The following is a 25,193-nucleotide window of genomic DNA, read 5'->3' on the forward strand; positions in this document are numbered from 1 at the left end:
GGTTTTTACCTTTTCCCTGACACTCCCATTTGCCAACGGTTGAGGCATATTTTTATACGCCACCACAAAAACGGGTTGTTGTGGTCGTGGCTTGACGATGCGGCGAACGTGGGCCGTTGTAATGCAAAACCCGCAGTTCAAAGTTGAGCTAGCTACAGCTCCTCGATCGTGGCATGTCGTTATTTTTCACTTTTCGGCGTTGCTTTCCGAGGAAACCCGGGGCGGGTTGCGGTGGGCGGGTAACAACTACACGACAACCACCGTTCAGTGTTTAGTGGCAACCGCACATTGATGTAACGACTCACTTTTTCCACTCTTCTCAGAAGTGGTCATCAACTGGACACAAGCTTTACGTTTCCATGGAACGAAACAAAGCTCGACTATAAATGATTGCTTTTTGTCATTTTTTCCAATGATATTAAAATAAGCTAGTTTTAAATACTTTTTAGTTCTACATGTTGTGAATAAATTATGCTACAATGCTATCGAACACTGCATTAAGTCATCATTAAGTGGTCATTAAAAGATTATTGTTGCTAAAACTGAAAAGCACGGGTAAATTACAACCAACCCCCGCTGCTAAGCGAACAAAGATACACGAAACAATCATTGGACCGTGGTCAACATTGTAACACTAAACCAAACATGCTCCACCGCCCAGAAAAGGCACGACACGTTCCACTTAACTACCGGACTGCAGCATCACCGAGCAACAAACAACAAAACAAGCTCTTTTTTCATTCGCAAACAAAGAAAAAACAAAAACCAAACACACAAAATGAAGCATGCACGGTGCGGGTGGAAAAAAATGAAAAAAGCCCACCAAAAAACACCAACACAATTACCCATTACGGCCGCAACCTCGACAGGAAGCCCACCACTTGGCACTTGGAGCGCCAACGCTGCCAAAGTGCTGGGGAAAATTCCACCGAAAAACCGCCCGCCGGAAGAATGCGCGGCGCACTGCAGGCCCCTACCCCGACCCGTTTCTCTCTTCCCGGAGGGAAAACCGACCAAAGATGTGTCCCGCGGGAACGAAAGCTTGGCCCGGTAGGTCCGGTTCCGGAGGGACCGGGCGTCGCGTTAGCGAGCGAATTTCGCGTTCACTCAGAAATGTGCAGCCATAATGGCGCGCGGTTTTGAAGGAGCAGAGGGAGGGAGAGGCGGCAGAGTATGTGTGTTCATAAAACCGGAACATGGAGCGGCTAATATAATATGCAAATTATTATCATTACTGGGAATAAAAATTCATAATTTATTTATTCATTTCGATGAGCGACGATGGCCGGCGGGTTTTTCGCAAGTTTTTTGGTCCACCCGGTGGGAGTCTTTTCTGTGGGGCGGGTGGTGGTGAGGGGGGAACATGAACCATGTCGGTGTGCACGCGAAAGGGTGCAGGTGTGTGCGTACGAAACGGGGGTTAAAAATTTGAAACATTGCTCGCACACGAAAATTCTCATCCTCCCGCTCCCGGGACACTCCAACCCCAACCGGACCGGTGTGTTTGTGGTGGACAGTTGTATGTTCTGCATGACGGTACAAAACATTCCACCCGTCAGCCTTCTAACGACTTCACTGCCACGCTTTTCCCAGCAGACTTATGCCGAGCCGGTCCGGCCGAGGGCTGGTGGAGGAGATGGCCTCCGAGCCGGATATGGCCATTGCCCGTTCCGTTTGGTGTGCCTCAATTAAGTGAATGACGATGATGAGCAGTTGAAAAATTTGACGCTACCATTCTGCTGCAGAACAGACCCAACGGCGCACAGGAACCGGTGGTTCCCACTGGGAGGGCGAGAACCATTTCGCTTGCCAACCACAAATAGGCCAAAAACAAAATCGTTTTGGTGGAATTGTTTCGGAAACCGAGAGGATTGCAGCTGGTTTTCCCGGTGGGACGTTCTGGCTTGCCAATCGTATTATGAAGTGGTTATTATTTCATGCTGCAGCAAAGTTTAAAATTTCAAATCACAAAGCAAAATATTCACTTCTTTTTCATATATTTAACAAAAATTTATAACGAGAACTTCAAAAGTCGAAGGAACAAAAAACTATCTTCAACAATGATCCACTCTTTACAAATGCTTCAATAAAGAAGGATCATTATAGGATCATCTAACAAAATTAATAGAAACTATCGAATACACATTAAGTACGATTCGAAACAAAACTTCAACATCAACTTGCTTTATTTTCCTTTTTTTCTCTTTCCATTTTATATCCCGTTTTTATTCCATCCGCCATCATGGGACGGCAATTGAAAAGTCGTTTTGCGAAACGATGAACTGCAATAACTGTGCGACTATTTTCCACTAGAGTCAATGAACCACACACCGCTGGCCACAATCCGGACAACACACATTTCGAAGCGTATTACACACAAAAATGGAGTGCATAAGAAGAAAAAAACCCCCACACTAAACCCTTTCGCAAACTACCACCGGAATGTTTTCGGGAACGAGCGTTTCAGAAATGACGAAAACATAAAGATGGCACCTTCAACAGGACCGTACCGATTGCAGGGAGGGTAACACGAGCACGTGAAAAGTAAAACAACAACCGAGAGCGGGTTGAACAAATCGATGAGTTTCGCGCGAGAATGGTTGTTTTCGGGGAATGACGTTTGCATTGGTTGCGAAGGGTTCGTGAATGGCAGAAAGATGAATGGCTTAGCGAGTGGGAAGGAGGGAGGCGACGGATCCGGGGGTATGCTAAAACCGATTGCACCGACTACCGATTTATGGCAACAACAAACCAGGCGCCTCCATCGGAGCATGTGAAAATAAACGATTTTTCGCGGCCAGAATGCTACACCGCGGCACTCAGTGAGATACGCCGGGGAGGGGGTCGGGGAGAAGGGATGAAAGTGGAGTCTTTTGGAGGATTTTGGGATTGTGCTTGAATGTGCGGGCGAACGACTGCTAGACGGACTCCGGACGGTCCAGACAAAACAAACTCCATCTTTTCGCAGCGACTTCGCAAGTGAGCACAAACACTCCACCGAGTGGGAAATGGTCCGAGTGGTGCATGTGTTTGAGTGTGTGTGTGTGTGTCTGTGTGCGAGTGTGAATCGGTCACCAACGCGGGCAGCGAATTATGGAAGAGTATTATTCGTGAATAAACAAAGGCAAAACCACCGACGGCATGGTGTGGGGCGCGCGAATTTTCACAAAACGTTCCATACAGACACAGTCGAACGAACGTACGAACGAACGAACGAACGAACGAACGAATGCACTACGACCGCTACTACTCCACGGTCCGCTGCACTTGTGGCAATCGTTAAGCTCTTGACTCGGGAAAGAAACTGACCCTTTTTTGCAGATGCCAATTTTAGCCACCCCCCTCCCGCCTGTAAATGGTCCCCTTTTCCCGAGCGCCGTTGACCCACGTTCCGAGGTAGCTTGGTTCAGAGTTTAGTATGGTGACGGAAAATTCCACCAGTCGCACACTGCGCGAGAACAGCGTTGACCGGGAATCGATGCTTAGCAACCTGCCGGAGAAACACACAGACACACCCCAACGCAAACAACCGAAAATGGGGGGGTTTAAAAAAAAACCTACACAGGCTATGTGCACCGCTGGAATCCCTAGCAGTCGCCATAAATCCAGGCAGATTTGAATAAAAGGTTATAAATATATTTGAAGTCTGCGTTTTCCTTCCATTTCCATGTGCGCATTCTATCTTCGGAGCATCGTCCTAAGCCCACGAGAGGAGAGGGAGGGGCGAGGGGAAACTGTTGCCGTACGCTAGTTCTGAAGAATGATCACGTAATGGACGCGCTGGTATGCAAACGTGAGTGTGTTCAAGTGAACATTAATGGTCCAGGAATAAGCTAGCACGAATTATTTCGAGCCAGTGCCACTAAGATCCGCAATAAGAGTTTATGGAAGTGCTCCAAAATCGATTTGGAATCACGGAAAATAATTGAAAATTTACTATCCGGATCGACTAGTTCGTTTTCAAGTGTTTGGGATATGTTGATGAACACTTCCCTTTACCTCTTCGTTTTAATATGGATATGTTAGATTTGAAATCTCTATCGGGGAGGATTTTTCCGTGCGAAAAACAATTACACTACCAATTGAATGTCAATTAGTTGTGAACTGATATGTTACATCAAGCTGTGGTAATGTGGAAGCTGGCAAGACAATCGTAACCAGTCCAAGGACCGCATCCAAGCATGATGCCCACGAGTTGGTCAAAAATTAAGCCGACTCTGATTGCTGAATGTAGTGAATAGCTTCCGCAAATTAAGTTTCGTGGAAAAGCGCATCCCCAGTGCGTCAGAAACTGACCCAGAATCGAAATCGGTCCAGGTTACCGCGATTCTGCGGAAGTCAGAATTATAATTGAAAATCGGTCTACGCCATAATTGAAGGCAACGTAGTTGGAAAGCTCAGCAGGCATTCGGAAAGCGATCGGCTTTGCACGATTTCCACGTCGCTGGTGGTGGTGGGATGATGATGACGATGATGCTGCTGTATGACAGTGATACTGATAATTCGTAAAACTGTATACAAATTCACCAACGTTCGAACGTCCATCGATTGTCCGTGGCCACGTGTTCCCATAGCCGCTAGAAGCAATGCAACCGAGCAACTCCGGTTGGCAGCAAAAGTGGTTGCACTACCGTTCTCCCACCGAGACGGGGGTTTTACCCTGCCTAACGAGACCGTAGGAGCTTTTGCGAAATCGGTGGCACCGGTAGGCCCTTTCAATTTCAAACATGTTCAAACATGATGCCCACCCGGGACACTATAATTTGCTTATTCGAAGCCATTCACTGCCCAATAATTATTTCTGCCAATTTATCATCAGATTACAGATGCGATTGTCTTGTGCGCGGTCGGGAGTTGCTGCGAGTGGGGGGACACACATTAATTGACAGGTTGATGGGTTATTCAATTTATCTAATGCTTTCTGCTCAAGCTTTGGTGCCGTTTCCGATGGCTTGGGGGAAGAAGGACAGGTTGGGAAACTGGCGAAAGGTGTGGTTGCATTTGGCTGTGCTTGGTTTTGCCAACAAAAGTATCGAGGTGTGGGAACTAATTCAAGAGTCCATGTGGCGTTTTTTAAAAACAGTGCGAAATATTTCGTTCCTTAAGAAATTGTAAAACATTCACACAAATTAATCCAGTAAACTGTCTAAACGCCCAAGTTTTCTTTCTGCTGCTAGTATTTAATAAACATGAAAGTGTATTTAAACTAGAATAGAATTTAAGATTGTATAAAAACGATTTCCTCTTCAGTGAAAAATCAACCATCACAATAAATTCGTGATGTAAACTTAAAGCATATTTGTGAGAGAATGTGGACGTTGGAAGTTTCTGATCCATATGCTTTGAACCCAGCAAAAGAAGTTTTTCAAATGAAATAATCCCCGTTGATTTAAAATCGATCCTTTGCCCTGTCAATACCTTTACGAAAGCAACCCCTTGTCACTATTTCCAATGAATGAGCGAGTCACACAATTTCCGTGCAAAACGTACACATTCTAAGTCAATCATCCCGAGGCGAATCGAACGGGTAAAATCGATACCAGCACTTTCAAGGTAACATGAGTAACCATCCTAATCGCCTTCATCAACTGGTGACTTTCCGAACCACTAATGGAACCCAGGGCAGGAGGGGGACTTACGAGACGGGAGCAAAAGAGTGGAATCGAGTAAAACGATCCCCAAACGACCAGAACGACTGGTTACATTTGACGGTTTGCTCCGGTGGAATGAAATAAAGAACGAACTCGACTCCACAAGTTTTGCGCTGGATTTTTTGTTTGCTTCTGCTTCCGCTAGTTTTCTCAATTGCAGCAGAGAAGCTGCCAGGAGAAATAAACTGTCTTCCCGGTCGGAAGAAAAGGAAAAGCTCATCACCGAGGGACGTAAATGGGTTCCGTACGGTAACATCCAGTCACTTTGTTCCTCTTCCGTGCCGTTTACAACCTCCCCCGAGGTGTCTCGTGACGAAAATGTCACGATTGCGTTTAAAGTGATCTAGTTTCGCTTCCTGCTCCCAGCGATACCACGGTTCGCTCTTTCACCTCGCGAAGGCATCGCTGGACGAAGCGTTACGCCAAGGAAAAACAAAACTCAATCGAACAACGCCGTGCTGGTACCCTGCAGGGTGTCCTCCCTCTCTTTCGCGTGCAGCGAGTGCACAGTCGTTTCTTCATCGCTTTTGCAGCATAAATAATGACAGGGAACGGAAACACAATTTTCTTTCCACCAACACATTCCACACTTTCCATCCAGAGCCGGAGCGAAGTTGACTGTGTATTTTTATTTTGTTAAAAGAGAAACTGTTAAAAGAGAAACAGTTACTTCTATCCTTGGCCGGGAAGTGATGGAGTGGTGTAGGTGGATGTTTCTGCCATCGTTTACCCACCCGGGGCCCAGGAATGACGGCTTGGACGATGACGACAACGTCGACGACGACGACGACGACGACGACGACGACGTGCCGGGCATGTCTAATTACAATCATAAAGCACCTGAGCTGTCAAATTAATTCACTGAATGAACACGTTCAGTTGCACGCTGCTCGTTCGTTTTGCTTCCCATCATCATTAAAAAAGAGTGAGTGCCCATCTGTTCGGGTGGTGAACAAAAGAAAAATGTGGCGGGGGAAACAAAACGGGAGGTGGACGGGGGAACGCATTTTGTTTCCAAGTTTTTTTTTCCTTCGCCCGAGAATGGCTTTCTTTCGCCCGCTTTCGTGCACGGTGCCAATCAAGAAACCATCGAAGAAAGCCGGTGCAAGGGGCCACAAGCGTGGAAACTTTAAGCCCGAACCCGGTAGAGTTGTTGACCGAGAGCAATTTTTCAAACACTCTTTTCCCGATGGAGGCGCCTGGTTGCTGGTGATGTTTTGTTGGTTTTTTTTCTTCACCTTTTTTCCCATTTCTTTTCGCCCGCTGACCACCATCTCAACCAAGAAGGGAAGCTCGAGTTGAACATCGCATGCCCAGCTGTGGTTCCTACTTCGAAGCTGCGATCTAGGGGGGATATTAAAACCCTTTTTTTTTTGCACACAATATGTTTTCCACTCCCGGTGCTGTCTTCGCGGAACTTTTTCCACCACTTTCCCGATTCAATTTCACGTACTTGAAACCCAAACCCACGCTTGAGGACTGGGGAGGTAAAAGTTTATATCTCTCTAGTGGGCAATTTAGAGCACCCCCTTCGCCCTCGAAACCAACCCTCGATGGTTTCACTCGCGAGAAAATCGGTTATTTATCGCAAATTCTATCGACAACCGGTTGCGATGGGCACGTTACGTACTAGAGTCAACGTCTATATTATCCGCAACAGATGACCCACAGCAGGCACCATTTGGCGGCCATAATTCGGGTGATTTTGTACGTGAAGTACATACGCGTGAAGCGCTAAAAACGTATGCCATAGAGAGGATTTTGCTTTGCGAGTCGCAAAAAGCGTGTCATGTGCCTGTTGCTTTCGTGGTTTTATTTTATTCGTTTACTGCACGACAAGATTTTACTGCAAAATATCGCAACATAAGCCTACGGACATGTTTTGATGTTGGCCATAAAACTAATATCATAGTTTTACCATAAGATTTGCGGCGAGTAACATTTGACGAGATTCAGAATGATTTTTGTTATTTTGATTAATTCACTCCTCGAGCGATTTGTACCCGAATGAGAAGAAAAGAAAGATTTTTCTTTTCATATGTTTTTTACCGGCATTTCATGTCGCTTGAAAATAAAATGCAAATTGTTTCAAATGCAAATCGTCCAACGATTGGTTGAACCATTCCGAAGGAAAAACGCCCATAACAATAAATTATACTGCACTTCAAGGTCTGCTAAAGAAAACATCATTTGTACAGGCCAACGAAAAAAGACCGACAGGTTCTAACAAGAGCCCCTCTCCCTTATACAAACATACGTAAACATGTGCGCACACACTAGCAAACCCACTTCACCGACTACAATAAAGCATCCGCTACCAAAGGATTAATTCAAGTCCATTTCCTTCGACCCAAATTGATTCCGTTCGGTCGTATCATGTAAAACCCGATTATGTTCTCGGCATTCCGTTGCTCCATCACCCAAAACTGCCCGGCAAATGGGTGGATAAAAAAAGATAGCTGTATCAAATTGGACACAGTGTGAGGAAGCAGGCAGAATGGGAAGAGGGAAAAAAGAAGCCGAATGGTGTCCGAACAAAATCTATTGCCACCCGTTATTTGATTTTTCAGCAGCACCTTTCTTCGGGTTGGGTCCGTGTGGCGGGGGGAGGAAAGATTCATTTTACCTTTTCCTCTGCCACCCACACCCCCCCCCCTCATCCACGAGCCAAACACGCAGGTCAGAATGGAGCAAATAAACAAATTGGATATTGACGTGAGGTCAACTGAAACCGAACGATAGAGCTAACGGCAAGAAAAGAGAGAGGAAGGTGGTGGTGAAAAATAAAAGAATCACCCGTTACAGCCCCATTTACGTGCAGCGTTGACTTATGTTTCTTGACCCGAACCGTTGAAATGGTTCGCCTCGTCTGACGCACATTAAAATATTCCCTCCAAGACGACAACGACGACGTCGACGTCGACCTAATGGTGTGCTGTCGGCATTCGATCAGCCGTAGATTTCTTGCGGCCGATTTCCTTATCCATTCCGTTGCCGGGAAATCGGGAATCCTTACGGAGGAGGAGCAAAAAGGCACCATTTGTAATCGTAAACCTTTTCCTCGCCCACTTTCTCCCCCTGAGCGACCCCTCCCATAAGGCTTCGGCTATCAATCGGAAGGGTGGATTCAATTCGCTCAATTCCGTTACAGGCTGGCCGGTGGATTGGCATTTCTAAATTTGTGCCTCCGTCGGACCCCGCCCGGCCCCGGAGTTTTGTGCGTCGGTGGCCATCAAGGTAAGGTGACCTTTCACACAAGGCAAAGGCGGCCATGCCGGTTCACATTCAAATGGCGCGGTGGAACGCGGTGCGGAGGTGTAGGTGCCGCGTTTCCCGGCCGTGTCCGGATCGGGACGCCGCTGGGAGCGGCATTTTCTTTTTCTCTCACCGACCAAGAACCCTCATAAATCACATTTCTTTTACGACCTATTTAAATCGTTGTAAATGTAGCCCAGCTGTCCATTCCATCGCCAAACGAGGGTCCTGCAGGAGTGTTGCCAGGGGGAGGGGGGGAGGGGTGTGATACAGGAGTGGGTCCTTTTTGTGTTGCCGGGGTTTGCGCCGATAAGTCGATAAGGAGAAGCTGGCTGCATTTGAGTGGTGGCGTGAAATAACCCAACCAGGACCGATTATGTCCACCTTATGGTTAAGACCTTTCGACACCCGATGAGTTCCGTGGGGAAGGAACGCAAATATAGAGGAGACGGGGCAGAATTACCCGGGGCAGCGAATTGATTTCTCTGATCCATTCGATATTTTATAATCCTCATCGTGGCCACCAATAGTTGTCGGTAAATCAGAACCAAACAGTGTGTGTTCGGACACCAGATGCAAACGATTCCAATTGAAGCAAATTGTATTATATCTAACCATTCTATACCGCTTCGAAATTATTGTTATGGTTGTGAGATATCCAGTCAGCCCTAATTTTATTTTTAAGACCATATACAGCAGCAGTTATTGTTAAATTTATGAATTTTTTCATGAACAACAACGTGATTTCTAATAAACAAACGTCTATTTAAGTGCGCTAGTAGATGTTTCTTACAACAGTTCATGTATTTTAGGTACCGATAATACGTCTACGTCACACCGTGACCAATCCAGATGCTCGGAAAGCGACAACAGATGGCATCGGTGTCAGTTAGTGACACTCCAAACTCAGCACTTGTAGCCAGAACATCCCCCAACGATCTATTTATCGTCATCCAGGACGCACAACCCCGCGTAAAATATGTCCTTGTGGGAGGAAACAGTGGGTCTGCTGGGAAGCTTTTAATTTATGCCCGCTTGAACCATCTCCCAGCTGGAAGTGTCGCTGATTTTATGCAACATTTTCGGCAAATGATGACCCATCGTGCATCCGGCACGAGAGGATATTAGCTCAACAAAGCAGTTTGAACACTTGCCCGTGTGATATGAAAAGCAAATGGGCCCAACACGCACACATTATCATTTTCACATCCACCGGAGTCGGTTGTTTATCCTTTCCGGCATCGGAGTTTCATCGCATCCATGTCGTTGGGAATGCATCACACTCAGCTGCAGCTGGCCTTGGGCAATTTTATCTTCGCACTACTACACATGATGTGTGCTCCATGGTTTGTGATTTACATGACGAACTATAATTTTTCGTCAGGAAAATGGGTTATTTCGGTATGGATTCAATGGGTACTCACAAAAGAATGGTTTTGATGTGAAAAATATTGAGCACAGTAGACGGGTATGGGTTTTCCAAAAAAAAAGTTATATGGTTTATAACAAACATGGAGTAATTGTACTTGTCTGTAAGTTTCCAAATTTTATCCTTGTGTTGGCCAAACATAAGTTCCTTGCACTCACCTGAAACGAAGCGAGAGAGAGAGAAGAAAACAATCGTAAAGCAATTGCAATGTTAAATTAGTAACTATTTATCATCAAAAACGGTGAACTAAGATGTGACCCATCCCCAAACTACCTACTACTGGTTGAGTCGACACAGCCGAGGCAGCTAGAGACAAGAAATAATAACCGTTGCGACAGCAATTTTCCAAATGCGAGGCAAAATGTGTCTGGAGGGCGAAAAACTGCGTCCCGACTCTAGCAAAACGCGAGTGAGTCTAATTTCGATGAAATCGTTCCGTGCGCCGTGTCGTTTTGCTGGAATTTCCACGTCCGGACCAGACCGTGGCCGTTGTCGGTGGTCCAGAGAGTGAAGAGATATATGTGTAATAAGCGGACTAGTTGCTGGCAGAGCCGCAGGAAAGCGCAGCACATGCGGTCACAATGGCGCCCCGCCCAGTAATAGGTAGCCAGCAGTGCCATGCGGGAAGATGAAATGTCAAGTCGTTTATCAAATTAAACCACCATGTGCTCACGGAAGGTCGGTTGTGTGTGTGTGTACGCGTATGTGTGGGAAGAAGAAGATCCAAATGGTCCCGATTTCACGCCCGTGCACACAATACGTCTTACAATACGGTTCACCGTTACCAACGCCGGTGACTGTGTCCCGAGCGATATCTCAGGGACGACCAGCGCGTCCGGGAAGCGCCACGACGCCACGCACCAAGGGTGTGTATGTGTGTGAGTATGTATGCCACGCGGGAAGGCGGAATGAAATCGTTCTTTTGCGCGCCATTTACCGCCACAAAACGCGCCATCCGAAAGGCTCAAAGGTGAGCTTTGGAGCATGATTTGTAGACGGTACGTAGAGGATGTTCCCCCCTGCCGGATGTGTGTGTCGCGACAGTTTCCTTTGGGGCGATGCCATCCGCACGACAGTCCCATAATGTGCGCGCCCCGAACGCATCAACTGCCCTCCCCCAAACTCACCCCAACCGGCTGGAGACTTCATTTTGATAAAGTATCTACAATAACCGGTTCCATAAACTGGTTGCTACTGCACACACACGCACACATACACGCTGATAGTAACGTGGCACAGGATGCGAGTTAAGTGACTGGTCCAAAAACTAACTGACTGCTTGAGTGACTCGCCCTCCGGAGTAGTGGCTCGTTTCTTCGAGGACTGCCTCGTCCCCGGGAACGTCCCGGGAGAGTCTTAGACATTTCACGCGAACGTCAGCGCTGCTCCGGTGGCTTCTCATACAGTGCCTTTAGAGCCGAACCCATGTGGTACAGCGAACTGAATGCTGAAAGTGTCAAATTCTCGGCAAATGCCAGTCCCTCGATAGTGTACGCCTCGGGGCGGGAAATGGTGAAAATGAAAATGAATCCACCGAAAGGAAGGCCGAGCCAGTGCGTACACGAAACGGTCCGCACGCGACTAAGTACGTTTGGGACGTAGGCCGGTACGAGTGAAGGACGGCGGTTTGCTGGAACTACCATTGTTCGCCGGCGAGCAAGGAAAACCCCGCACGGTTTGCCGAGGAAACCCGGCAAAGGCGTCATGAATGGCAAGGAAACCTTTGTGGGGGGAGGGTGGAAAATCCACTTCGCTCGAGCGACGTGGCACCAGGTGAAAGTTAATTTGTCGGTAACGCTTCCCGTGGCACAATCCGGTTGGAATGTTCGGTTCGCCCGGAAAAGGTATGTAACCCTTTTTTGCCGAGTGGGGTTTTTCCAGAGGCGATGCGTGCGGTGGAAAATTAAGGCCCTAACGGGAGCGGGGGTATATCCTTGGGTTGACGCACGGTCCTTTGGTTTGGGATAGTCAAGTGGGTGGAAAACTGGATGGATGCCGTAACAACCGTCATTGTTTTTTAAACAAAGGTCAAAGCCAGTAGTAATCAACCATTGTTGTACCGTGAACCAAGTGGAATAGGTGTTTAAGTATAATAATTACATTCACCCAGTGAGACTGTGATTCACAAATATTATTATTGGTTTAATTTAAAGTTGAAAAACAGAACAAGACGGTACACTAATGGGTTCTGCCATGGAAAGGGGCTATATTGTAACGTCCAAAATGAGATACATAATTTGTTACGCTTTTTAACATGCTCAAATTTGCGTTACAAACACCGAAATGGACCTAGATTACGATTTGCTCGCACAATAATCGTTGTTTCCTTCACACGTTACGATGCAGGGTGGGAGGTGTGTGACACCGTTCCACTCGCATCAACAATTCCGCACATTGTTTAGGATAATCAGACTACGGGGCAAACTAGAGAACACGGATTCGCAATATCGGCCCAAACAGGCTCCGAAAGCCACCGTCCTTAATCTGTTTCGAAGCGCCAAACGCCCGAAGCGCCACATCGTTTTCTATTTTATTTATTCGTACAGGCTACGACTTTTCTTTGACTAGCAATTCTGGTTCAAAATCAACCTCCCCACTCCCCTCCCTGTCGCCGTCCCCTACGGCAACAAAGAGACAGCAAACACGAAAACAACATCAGAATCTCATGTGAAATTAACATATTTTATGTTTAATTTAGTCCTTCGTCCCGTGAGCAGAGCAGAGCGGACGGCTATAACGAACCGCTCCCTCGTCGGCCAAGAAAGGGAACTCACTTAGTCATCTCTTTTATGAACAGTCAACATTTTATAAGGCACCGTGTTTTAATTACAACTTTTATTTTCCCTCACACCCTTCGCGCTCGCCGCCCCATTATTCCCTAACGCTTGGTTCATCCGGGACAATATTGCTTCCTTTGGCTTTCCACTTTGGGAAGGGAGTGCAAACGGGGGGGAAGGAAAAAAGAATCAAAAGAAAGTGATGGTGGATGACCACCACAAAAGAAAATTAATCCAGCTCGTTATCTGACCGGCGGACGGGCGATAACTTAGCGTGATGCTTTCTACTTGTTTTCACAAGTTCTAGTTACTTTTACACCCAGTGAGCTCGCCCTCTCAAGGGGTTCTTGTATTTTATTAACGAACAGGACTTGGTTCTTCTTACAATGTGTTTTACAGGTGATTCAAACTTTCTTCAACATTTTTCTCACGTTTAATATAAATAGATAGGGTTAGAAAAGAATTCTACAGCATGATTTTAAAATTCTTATCATGTTTTCACAGCAACAAATTTATCTACGTTCCACCTAACTGTACTCTCTCTATCTCTGGGACGTCTAATAAAATAGTAACCATCATGATGAGATGAAAGGCCATCAAATGATGAAATTACGACAATCTGCCGCGCGACACCACAAACCAACGTTTGTTGCCAAGACGGCTTACGGTTGTCATTAAAAATGTTAAAATGAGCACCACCTCATTGCGACCTCTGATTTCATCACCACTTCTCGGTAACCCCTTGAGATTGCAGCAAGAGGAAGAAATTCAATGCTTACAACAATGCAGCAACCCCAACTCGAAGGTCAACGTTGTAATGCACACCCGAAACAAATGGGAAAAGATAAATGAAAGGAAGCTCGCAACAGCAGCAACAGCTATGATTTCGCTGTTAAAGCGTGCCGTCAGTTTATTGTCCGAAATCGTCGACGGGCGACTTCTGTTCGCAGTTTCTTTCCCTGCGAAATCATTGCACACCATTAAACGTCGAATAGCGACACTATGGTGCGGTAATTTGGTCGGCAGTTCGCGAGCCGGGGCCGCAAAATGTCTGCCATCCTCAGCCCTTTCCGCATGCGAAGGATGTTTTTTTTCCGGAGAGGTATAAACATCACGTTAAGGTGCAGCATCGTTTGCAGAAACGGCAGCCGGCAAAACAACGCTGCCTCACGGCGTGCCTTCTCGGAGGCGAACGCGCACCATTTCGGTTGTTTCATATTCGGTTTTATGATAATTAAAATTAACCTTTTTTACGAGAAGCCATTTCTACCTTTCGCAACTGCTCGCGCGGTGCTGGAGTGGTTGGTTCGTCGACTCCCGATGGAAAACGCAACCTTATTAGCGTGTGTGTGTGTGTGTGTGTGTGTGTTTCGCCGAACGCACTTTGACCTCCGGCTGGGGAGGGAGGATAGCAGATGGTCAAGCTACCCCAACAGCGTAATGAAATGCGTCCACTCAAAAACACAACCTCGCCGCTAAACCTCCGGTCCTTGTTATCAATTATGTAGAAACACATATTGCTCGCACCTCATCTCATCGGCGTTTGGGTCGCATCCTTTTTTGGCGTGCATGAGTGTCCTCTGTTGTGGAACTGGCTGGACGTGGTATGTACATTTTTTTTCCCGGCATCCATTTTGTTTGCGATGTCCACGCACAATCTGTCACTAGGGAAGCTTGATTCTAAATTGGCTGTCCTTCTTGTAAGCCTTGGCTGATAAAATGAAGGAAAAATCATGTTTTACATGCTTTCAAAAGGAAAGAACATGGGGAGAGAACCTTGCACCGTTCGTCTAAAGCTTAAACCCTTGTAAAAACCCCGTGGGGTGAACATTGTCCGATACTTAGCCACGAAACGTGGTGAATGTCTCCGTCATCATCCATGCATGTTGTCATTCTCCAGTCTCCCATGGAAGCCCCTTGTCGAGGAAGGGCACTCATGTCTCATCCCTTGTCGTTTCTTAAACGAGTTCCTGCTAATCGGGTATTTTTGTTCGCTTTTTAATAAGATGCCCTCTCCGAGTGATTCCTGAGGATGATTGGATGGTCAAGTGCACGGACAAGAAGTGATGCTGCACTCTCATACAGACTTTTGCGCACCCTCGGGGCGACTTTACCGCATACTTTGGTGTTCCTCACCGACACTACGCGGTTTCCCTCGCCGCCGCCGTGAAACCCAATCAACGGGGGAAGAAAAACAGCCTCATCAAAATTTCATACTTTCATTAACAATTTTTAATTACTTTTTCACAATATCGGGATGGATCGTTGTCACTTCCAACCATCTTCCAACCGGGGCCGGGGCGGTTTCACCCGACGTGCGCCCATGTCGAAGGTTATGGATGGCAGCGATGTTGTGGTTCATTACTTTAACGGTCTTAAACGCGTGACGCTGAAGGTCAGGACAGGCAAATATGTGAACCAAAAATTGAGGATGATCGGTGTGATCTTGTATTGAAATTTAGGTTCTTCTTTCGAGTGGCTGTAAAAGGACTCTCCATCATGGCTCTTGCTCTAAATTAAAGACACTGAAGCGAGTTTTTGTACCTGGTGTTTGTACAAATTACTCCCACTCTAGGTTAATACACTTTCGATAATCTTCCAGCTGCAATCAAACAAAGCTGCTTTGTAACCCATGAACTTCCTTTTTGATGGGAAAACACGGGCATCGTTGAGTTTCCCATTTTTCCTAATATTCCGTTCATGCCCTTTTAATTTTACTGCCGCATCTTTCGCCCGACGGAGGATGCCCCGCATATTGACTGGGGCAAAAAAAAAACAGGTCTCGCTACACACCGTCGCACTCCTTATCACCTTCGCGGAGCTTGGGGACGAGAAAATCTTAACGAGTACGATGTCATCGTATGCCGTTCCGCCCGGCTTCCGTTGGCGTGTAGAGGATGAACATCCTTTTCCATGGCGCTACCGATGTCTTCCGAACCCCCTCGGACCAGCCGGCAATCATAACGAAGAACCCGACCAGACCTCAAGCACAGGCCGCGTTCGTTACGCAGCACAGCGTGTACGACTGTACACGTTCACTCATATCCTACGTACGGAGACATGCATGCCTCTTCTGTCGTAAAATTACTTCCATTCCTTTCCGGTCCGAAGCCGGGGGTGGAGGCTGCGGTAGTGTCGAGTTTGCAAAGTCCCCCGACCCCGGACCAACCATCCCTCGAACGCTGAGGAAGGGATCGTTATGCGCCAGAGATTTGTTAATTTAATCATTCGTTATTTATGATCGTCTCATACATTTTGGACAACTTTTAATTTAATGATGGTAAGGTAGGATTTTTCGAGCCGAGTGGGTGTTGCAAGGGGGCAGGGAAAATGTGAAACAGCCGCTGGAAGCCGGGAGGCAATTTCAAGTTGTGAAGAAAACTTGAAACACACAGCGTTGGTAACGGGGTACGTGCGTTATATGTGTACTCCTTCTTATCCTTTGTTTGCTAAACATTAATTCCGTTTACGGTCGTAAAGGCGAGTGGGTTCGAAGAACATCCTTTTATTCGTTTTGTAAAAATCTAAACCACGAGTAAAAGACCGTCACACGAGAATGTCGAGAAACTAATGCATCCTGGCAATTTTCTTACAAGTGGCCCATTTCTTCGGAATATTGTAGCACAATCCCATCGGAAACGTCGGCGTAATGGGTTCGCATATGCAAAAATTCAATCACATTCACGTTGAACAAATAGAGTCTTTCGGTGTGCCAATAGCAACAGCATGCAATATAAATTTACCAACCGATTCCTTTCACCTTCGCCAACCTCGTCCCCGTATCTGTACTCTACGTCTGGCTCAGCTCAGTAGCGGCATCTTTACCGTAAAATCACCGCCAGCCCGAGACTTGGTTCCGATTTGCGCTAGCTTTGCCATCGGTGCTTGGGAAAACAATCTCTCCACCCGTGGTCCCCCCTCCCGGTTCGTGTTGTGGTTGTGTTATGCTGGTGGGAACCGGGACAGGAAGCATCCAACTAGCCAAACCAAACCCATCCAATTGAAGGTCCTCGGCGTGTGCGCGCGCTCTCACTTGCCAGAGATAGGCGAAAGCCGGCTGCAACCGAGGACTATTTTCCATCTGTAATTGACTTTTTCCCCTTCCCTCAGCCAACGGTTTCCAATCTGCTGTGGCACCGAAAACGGGCAAGCAAGGCCATTGCGCTCGAGGAATGTTTCCACCCCACCCGTTCGACGCCCCCCGTGGTCCACCGGAGTTTCGTTCGGGTTTTGCCGTTTCCATGCCGACTTTCCACCATGGGGTTTTTCGTGCGCCACGGGCAGCACAAACGGTAAACCGGCTAATACTTTTATCTCACGCCGTGAAAACGCCGCACGGCCAGGGGAAACGGCAAACGCCAGGGGGGTTGGAGGCGAAGGTTGGTCGGAGTTTATTTTTGGGAATGGCACGCTCGTGGGGTTTTCCCCGCTAGACAACACTCCCATGGAAGCAGGGAAACTATGGCGGAAACAAGTCGAACGAGGAATAAAAGTATCCTTGGCCGTCGATAGTCAAACGAATGCGAGGCGTTGGTCGACGTCTGAAGGGGGAAAAAACCCCAGTACCATCACTGCCTCAATCCCCGGTGGGGAGCAGAGGAGCCGTCCAGAGGCGAATCAATATCGTGCTTTGCCGAATGGGTAAAGCGCCGGTGACGCGCACGCTGGTAAGATTTTCCTTGTAATAACAATAGAACCGTAATGCCACCAACTTTGTGGGGGAAGGCTTGAGGTGAGGCGGCGTGATCGAACTTTTACGGGTCTTGTTCGGCACGGCGAGCATCTTGAGCGCGACCGACCAGGCGCACATATGTTGCTTCCCGCAACAGAACAGAGAAACAGAGCTTGGCATTAAGGGCGTGTACCGGGAAAGAAACCTGGGAAAACAGGCTCAACCTTCCAAGGTACGACAGTGGCATAAATGAATAAATTTCAATTGAATCTCTCGGCAAATGGCTACCCTAAATAAGTACGGAAGGTGGAGTGGCAAGCCTCGCCACACCCGAAGCGTTGTTTGTAGCAATTGAATTAAATTTATTAAAATTTCATCTAGCTCGCCGTGTGTATGGAGTGGTGGAATTGTTTGAAGCCAAGGGCTGATTGAGGTTGGTTGGAGCTTCACATACGGTCTCGCACGTGTCTGTTTAATAAGCTTCCAAACAACGTTTGTGCAGCACGAAAAAAAAAAACAAAACACACATTGGCTTATGTAAATTGAAATCAAAAGCTTAGCCACCGTGTGTATGCTATACACCTTTGAACTAATTTAACAAACAGCGTCCATAACTCGTCCGAGAATGGTGTTTTTGCGCCGGGTATAGGCAGATTTGGTAATCCATTAACATGTTCTTACCATCGGATTAAAATTGCTAGCTTATTTTCATACGGAGGCGAATGAAACATCTTTCCCAATCATTTCATTATGCATGTACATTTGTGTCTGTATTGGAACACATATCCTCGTGCTTTTTTTTATCCGGCCCCAAAAAAAAAACTCCCCCACATGTAGGTGGATGTGCTTGCTGCCACTCTGGGGAATAGAGTTGTACATTTATTTCGCAAACTCCAACGTAACGGGCGCAGAGGACGCGCTTTTTTTGCATACTTCCCAATGCCGCCAACGCTGGCTGCCAACCGGAACTACGCTAAACGGAGCGCGAATCCCACCCGCTCCCGAAAACAACCCCTCCCCGCGCTTTGGGTCGCGCAACCGGACCACAATCATTTCATTTTCCGAAAAACCACTCCCCAAAATGTCGGAGGAATTGGAGACAGTAAGGTCGCGCGGCGGTGGCAGCGCGGGTTGTCCATCAGCTTCGCGTCTTCCGGTGCCGGGAAACGTCAGGCCGGGGAAAGGATTCACCTACCTTCCCTCTCACCACCCCCACCGTTCGGTTGCTCACCGCACCGGAAACCGAAAAGCGGAACGCGCAGATAAGTGGATGTTGTTATGCGGACGTACAAACGTACCCAAGGCCGCCACCGCCCCCCACACCGACCCAGGCCAGGACCTCATCGTTTGCGCGAGTGCTCGAAAAAGCCAAAATTTGCCTACACCCCCGTGAGCGGGCGAAAAGCTGACGGAATGGCAAAGCGTGATGCCGAAAAAAAACAGGCGAAGTGTAGCCGGAAAATATGAAGCGAACCAAACGGAACGGAACTTCAGAGAGATACCGCGCGTTACGCCTTCCAGCGCGTGGCCACATGATGTACCCGTAAACCCGTACAAATGCTCATATAATCTGTTCAAAGTGGACCGGGGGAACGGGGGCGAAAATGCTTATGAGAGCGAACGCCAGGTAGCTCAAACACACGATCAAAGGGAAGAAAGGAAACGGCAGCAACAAAAAGTTGAACGAACGGGGAAAAAACACAAGAAAGAAGAAGTGGTTGTGAAAAAGTTAGCAAGATGAAAAACTGCAACGGTACGAACGGTTCGAGTGAGCGAAATAGGATTTCATTCGCAACGCTCGTGAACGCTTGTGGATGAGAAATGTATTACATTTTATCGTCTGCTGCTTCCCTTGACCTCGTTAAGCAATCTTCAAACATAATGGCGAAGGACTGATGACCGAAAAATGTTTCAAAATATCATAACCTTTGTACTCAAAACATCAATTGGTAATTTAAATTTTAACATGTTGATTTGCTTGTCCAACTTGAAACTAAAATCACAATTGTAGGCTTCAAGTCAAATTAAAACATTCGAAAATGATCAATGACAAACTAATATCTGAGTTCCTCAGTGGCATTTTGAAATGTTTGACACCTTTATGCAAGGAGAAGTTTTATTCATTCTAGTTATGCTAGATTGATGTAGCTTCAATCTAATCTGTTTCGTTTTAAGCCAAGTTTAGCATTATTGTCACAAACTGTTATCATAAATAATGACAAGCATTTGGTAAGAATATTACGAGTTTTCAAGAAGCTATTTGTGGTTCAAAATGGGTGTTCTACACGGCTGATAAGCTACAACCAGCAACAGCTGGATTCACTTTTGCGCAAAGATATAACGTAGTTGTTCATCAGTGCATCGGAAAAGCGCATCGTTCGGCGCGTTTGGGAGCTCTACAAAAAAAATGAGGAATTTCTCTATTAACCTCCACCGTCCGCCAGAGAACGCTTGCAACACTCCGAACGTATACGTGCACCAGCTGGTCGAGCTCGCTATCGGCGTAGCTGCACCGATACCGGGGCTTTAACAGCCTGAACCCCGAAAGGGAAAACTAACTGAAAGGCAGTTAGGCAGCAACGAAACACACAAAAAAAGGCCGTAGATACGACGTATTCGTACCCCTCCATCTAATCCAAAATGATAATGTCGCTCGAAAGTGCGCAGCATACTGCATTGATGGCGTAGAAAGCTGCAGTAGATCCAATAAACTGACTACCGAAGCGGCACGCCGGCTTGAGGGCGGCGGTGGGTTAGGAAGGGGAGCGCTGGGGCGGTCTCGAATTTCCCGGTACGGGCGAAGTGAAATTTCCTCGCAACAGCGAAACATATGTTTAATGTTATTTAAATATTTAATTGGCATGCATATGAAGCCTGGGCCGGGCGATGTTCCGGGCGCGATGCTTAACCAACCAACCCTGGAGCTTCGGGAAACTCGTATGCAGCAGCTGCAGGTTTTCCGCGAGCTTCGCCGAATGTCGGTGCAATCCGCGCTTCTGAGCACGTGAACAAAATTGCCAAACAGCTGCAGGCACCCTTTGCCCAATATTTGGCAACAAAAGGAGAACGGGGTAGGACATCTTACAGTTCAATCAGTCAAGTTGGTTCGGATACCGTGGGGAGAAAAAGAAAATGCCATCGGTTCAGAGCACATTACGGGAATGCATCAGCTCAAGTTGGCGGTAAACCACAAATCTTCATCACCGTTCGCGGTAGAGAGTGATGATCTCGTGCGTCTTATGTCCCAAGGCTCAGGACACTCGGTCGGACAGCGGTTCGGTCAATCAATCACTTCGTTAAACCAACATCGGTGCACACTTTATGCCCGTTAGTTAACCATATGTGCACTCTCCCCTCCCCTGAGGCAGGTGGAAAAGGACACGCGCAAATCGGGGAAAATTCACCGTAATCTACTCTATCGGGGTGGTACTAGCCAACACTACTCCACTCCCCAAACCACCCCCGTTGCCGGATCGTTTCACCTACAGGACACCGCTCGTCGTATGCATTAATCATTTCGCACGAAAATTCCACTAATTGCTCAATTAACTCTATTCATTTTCGAATCATTTATCGGGCGACAGTACGTGTGTATGTGGGCTTTGGTGTGCGTGTGTGAGCAAGTGCACTCGGTGGAAAATTATTATCAATCCACCTACTGGGAGTTGGATCGTTGGGTTTGGAGGAGGTCATCCACGGTTCGTGTGTGAGTGTGTGTGTGTGTGTGTGTGTGTCCTGCCCACCATTAACCGGGCTCATGGGGGTTCATACCGCGGCACAAGCGTTGGAAAAGTGAAGGTCCCTTGCCGGTGGAAATGCAATAATGTTAAACGCCGTAGAGGGATGATTCTGATTGAGGAACACAAGAGCGCTTCAGTGAGTGTGTGTGTGTGTGTGTGTTTGAATATGAATGTAGGTAATACGAGAATTGGCACATAAATCTTTCACCTCGCGCTACACGTTGAGTGTATCAGGATAAGATCAGGTAGGAAAAATCATTTCCACGCACTCAACGGGTTGAGCTTCGGAGGATGATTTACAACAGTTGACCCTCTTTTCATTAACAAGTTTTACAAACAATAATGAATATATGCTCCATCCAAATTAAAAACAGTTTTAACTTACGAACAGGTTCACATCGAGCATTTTTCCCGAGTTATTGCTAAGCAAAACGGAACGTAGCTTTGCGGTGCGAGACACTTACCTGCGAATAGAAGAGGAAATGAAGTAGGTATTCCATTAGTAAAGAGAATGGATCCGTTGCATGTCATTAACTTTCTACTGCAGCTCGCGCATTTACAATATCGATTGCTATCAACCGTTACTACGCCGTCACGCGGGAGGTTCTGCTTCCGTTTCGCTCGATTGTTACTCGCTACGTTTGGACCTTTGATTAAATTTAATCGATTCGAAACAGTAAGTCTTGCGTGGTGATGTCCTTCCAAGCGTTTAGTGACGGAAAGGACAGATAATGGGCCGATGGTCAATGGTAAAGCAAACAGGTAGCCATTACTGGCTCCATGCTGTTGGTCGTTTTCATAGGACATTGTTGCAGAGGAGTGCATGCGCTAGTTCGGAGTAGGGCCAAGGGACCGTATCTAATAGTTCATTAGTTTTAATTTGCATAAGAATCAATAGCATCGAGAATGAATTTTGCAGATTATTTTGCAAAGTGGATTTTTTTTCTTTTCGATACTATACTTAGGTTATAGTATCGAACAAACAGGTGTTTTACGAAAAGCTTGTATAAAATCAAGCTTTCCCATCTAGCTGAAACAGCATTACGCTTTAAAAGTTCGGAGAAACGGAAAAGAAAAATCTAGATTGCAGTAAATGATGCATGAAATTATATTCCAATTTGTCCATTAGGGAACTATTTGACTCATGACAAAGTACTAGAGGAAACAGCATTATGCACGGCTTCCGAGTGTCAGAACTTATTTCAGTTTAGCGAAATGCACAGTCAGAAATAGTGGAGCATGAAAGGAATGAAAAAAAACCAAGTACTCCCGCGTCGGTATAACACGATATAAACTTTTCCTTTCCTCGGTCGGAGCGACCGAAATCCGCGTTCCATGTCATCGCGTCAGCGTTGGCGTTGGAACCGAGGCTGGGCACCACTAGCCCGGGCACAAATATATACATTTCAACTCACGTTTCACGCAGACATAAACTTTTGACGGATTTATACTTTTGCACCAGTCAGATGCTTTGGCTCTGCTCCGGAGCAGGATTCGTGTCTTGTACCGTTTCAAAAAAAAAAAAAAAACAAACGAACTGGGAAAACGCAACGTTTTATAATAACACTCACACTACTCCCGCTTCCCAGGTCCCGTTGAAGATATTCAAAGTTGATGGCGAACGAAGTTTCCAACCGACATGGAGGCATCCGTGTGGAAAATTTTGAAACGTAAGGAAAAGCTGGTTGGTTGAACAGTCGTGAGGCAAGGCGAAAAAAAAGCCGTTCACGTGGGCAAAACAGAGCAAAGAGTTTGGAAAAGAACTATTTCAATTCCATCTTGACTTCGAAAAGTTTGTGACAGTGGCCCGACGAAGGCCTGGTATACCATCTTCCTTTGCCAACATTTTCACTGGCAAGCGACGTTGCACCAGACCAGAGTCGGCTGTGATCGTAAGAATGTTCGGGCAATGTTTCTTTTTCCGTGTGCAAGCATTTTTTTCCATTCTCTTGCTAAGCATTTGAACGAAGAACAATACTAAAGCTGCAACAAAACAAGCTCACAAGACCATACAATTTAGATTTTTTGTTGGAAGTATGATTTGTTTATAAAATTAAAACATAATTGTTTGACTTGAAAAATAAATCATATTAATTCCAAGAAAACTGCAAAAGACATATGAAACATATGAAGCCAAGCTTCTAATATAAAAATACAAACGCTAAACCATTTTAAACATTAATTTCTAATTTTTGCTGCAAAAGATAGAGAGCCAAATCTGCAAGGGAAATTTAAAACGCAAAGAAAATCGAACCGAGAGGAAAAAAAATCACCACACGAACGGAAACGGATACATGCGAAACTTTTCCGACGGCCCGGCTAATGGAGATGGATGGCGGAATAAATTGGCTGATCTCGAACGACCGATTGTCCAACGGGGATGCTCGGGCTGAGACAAAACAAATCCAAAGCGGAAAAAGGACGAAGGCCTACCTCCCACTTGCCGCCCGGTTGGTGGAAGATTTCGTGGAACGTCGCTGTCAAAATTGGGCTTGAAAATTCCGATTCAATTGAGGCCGTGTGGCTTCTCCGGCCTTAGTTTTTCCCCATGTAAGGATTTTCCCAGATGGAAAGAAAAAAAAACACGACCAGCAGGGCATCTCCTTCGTGTCAGTATGTGTCATAAATTGAAATCGCTCTAACCTCTTTCTTCTTCCCCGCTCCAGCAAAATCGGTGGTCAGACGGAAAAGAAAACATCGGCTCGTTCGCTCGAGGCTTGCCGGCCAAAGCAAAGCCGACAACAAACGCTGGCGCCACGAAAACTTTATCCCTTGGCGGAGAAAACTCCTCGAGAGTGGAGAGTAAAAAAAAATGCATGTCTTTGCATATTTTCCCCCCTTTTGGGCCTAAACCCTGCTGGGTTCGAATTTGCTTCCTCTTCTTTTTTCGGCGAGGAAAACTTTTGAAAAGGGTACGATTAATCTTGTGTAAAGTAATATTGCTGTGAATTTTAGTTTGACAGTTTGGAAAATACCTTCCCCGCTGCTCTTGATGCTATTTGTCAGCGGAATAAAGCCACCCCCATATGTTTCACACATGCTTAGAAGCTCGTGCCAAGGAGATGAAGACATGGTGCGATAGGAAAACGAGTAGGTACTCATTGTGAGGTAGATATACTTGTTAGCTTCTTATCGACATGCTTTAGCCTTATCCGTTTTGATGGTATCTAGTCGACTTAAAATAGTTTTCAAAACATCAATTTAAAAGTTCAAAATAATACTTCAAAGTATGTGTAAAATATCAGCACTATCGTAGGAAAACTATTCGCATAACACGCACACCAGCTTGCGTCATCGCTTTTCTTAATGTAGACACGATACAAGTGGTGCAATTTGAAGGATGAAACAAACAGCCCATCTATTTTTAGAGTAGTAAATATGTTCCGAATACATTCTCTCCAAGGTCCCATAATACCTTTCCCGTGTGTTTTACGATCCGGTTGTGAGGAAGAAAACGTTCGTTCGATTATCTGCAAAAACTGACAACAACAAAAAAACATAGATACATACAGAACGACCTGCCGATAGAATGGTCCTTTTCCTGCACGGACCCTTCAGAGTTCTGTCACAACCATCCCGGCTCAACAGTGTGTCCCTGTTGTAGTGCCGTCCGGCTGTAGTGAGCTGGCCGGTCGTAAAATGCCTACCCATTGGTTTTCCTTTTTACGA

The 25,193-nt window shown here is 46.4% G+C and overlaps 1 protein-coding gene across 3 annotated transcripts in view; it reads right to left on the minus strand.

Moving 5' to 3' along the window:
* LOC131293161 (RNA-binding protein Musashi homolog Rbp6) overlaps positions 1-25,193 on the minus strand; it is a 527,017-nt gene that overhangs the window by 86,911 nt on the left and 414,913 nt on the right. The window lies entirely within an intron of this gene.

This window comes from Anopheles ziemanni, chromosome 2 (assembly GCF_943734765.1).
Source record: "Anopheles ziemanni chromosome 2, idAnoZiCoDA_A2_x.2, whole genome shotgun sequence".
In the NCBI taxonomy this organism is placed as follows: Eukaryota; Metazoa; Arthropoda; class Insecta; order Diptera; family Culicidae; genus Anopheles; species Anopheles ziemanni.